Below are 1491 nucleotides of genomic sequence, written 5' to 3' on the forward strand. Positions count from 1 at the left end.
ATACTATTTGGCAGTATAAAAGTTTCGGATGATAGTCTTAGAAAACTCCTCTGTTCTGGGGATATATAGAGATAGTTCAAAAGATTGAAATATTAGAAGTATTTCCAAGCTTATATCATATACTTTGGTTTGAGCTGTAATAAAATGCAGACACTTAGATACCCAACAAAAGTACAATTCATAGCCAGATGGAACTGCTTTGTTTAGAGTATATTAGCTACAACACAGGCACCTTTTGTAAGTTCCTTTGAGAGCAATACAGTGCCAAGTCTGGACAGTCTCTGTTCTAAATTTTTCCCTTTTTTTTTACAGGCCAAGATAATAAAATTATTTGAACTGGTCCCCCCACTCACTACATATTATAAAACTAGAAATAGCTCATTTTCAACATCTGCTGAAACAGATTGAGAACATTTTGGTAAATGTGTTATCACATGTTACTATGGCATAGCATTTCAAATCACTCTGAATGGAAATTTGAAGGTTCCAGGCTGCTGTATGCTACATCTGTGTACAGATTTCACAGGTTCTATGCTGGGCTGTCAATGAAACATTATCGTAAATATTTTTGTCTGATACTGGCAATATCGTATTTATTTGAACAACTCATAGACATTATTTTACTTTAGTTGTTTCAAATTTGTTGAAAAAAATATTCCTCAATCCCTATGTTTTTAGTAGATTATAATGTAAAAGCTGTTTTTCTTACATAGTATATGTATGAATGATAAGTCGTTCCAGGTGTGTCCAACTCTTTGAGATGCTATAGGCTTCTCTGTCCAAGGGATTCTCCAGCCAAGAAAACCAGAGTGGATTGCCATTTCCTCCTTCAGGGGATCTTCCTGACCTAGGGATCAAACCTCCATCTCTTATGTCTCCTGTATTGGCAAGCAGGTTCTTTACCAATAGTGCCATCTGGGAAGATCAGGCTCCTCCATCCATGGGATTTTCCAGGCAAGAGTGCTGGAGTAGATTGCCATTTCCTTCTCCAGGGATCTTCCCTACCCAGGAATCGAACCCAGGTCTCCTGCATTGCAGGCAGACACTTTACCGTCTAAGCCACCAGGGAAGCCTCCTACATAGTATAGATATTTTGAATTTTATAGCATAGAGATATTCATTGGATATTTGAGTTTAAAGTACAAGGTTAAAGTGAAGTTTCTGCATTTGCACAGGAAATAAATTGAGTGACTGCAACTACCAGTGAGACAAATTTTAGACTTCTTTTCAATTTCACACATTCTAACTTAGTAGAGGCCAATTACTACATTTTCTGTTTCACTGATAATTCCAATTGTCTACCCCATGTACATACTTGTTTTTTAAGAACTGATTAAAGAAATGAAAATTTTCTGAGTGTATAAGCTAGTATGTTAGTAAAGCGATACTTAAATTAACAAAGCAGAAGATATTGCTTAATATAAAAAAAAGAGCCCTTGTGTACAATGCATTCTAGTTGACCAAATAATTTATGATATCTTAATTTCTCCA

The 1491-nt window shown here is 35.7% G+C and overlaps 1 non-coding gene across 1 annotated transcript; it reads right to left on the minus strand.

The window, feature by feature from the left end:
- Window positions 1–997: 997 nt before the first annotated feature.
- Window positions 998–1069, minus strand: TRNAC-GCA (transfer RNA cysteine (anticodon GCA)). Its single transcript has one exon. It is a non-coding gene; the product is annotated as a tRNA-Cys (tRNA).
- Between the last annotated feature and the right edge of the window lie 422 nt (window positions 1070–1491).

The sequence above is a fragment of the Bos indicus genome, chromosome 6, assembly GCF_029378745.1.
Source record: "Bos indicus isolate NIAB-ARS_2022 breed Sahiwal x Tharparkar chromosome 6, NIAB-ARS_B.indTharparkar_mat_pri_1.0, whole genome shotgun sequence".
Classification (NCBI taxonomy): domain Eukaryota; kingdom Metazoa; phylum Chordata; class Mammalia; order Artiodactyla; family Bovidae; genus Bos; species Bos indicus.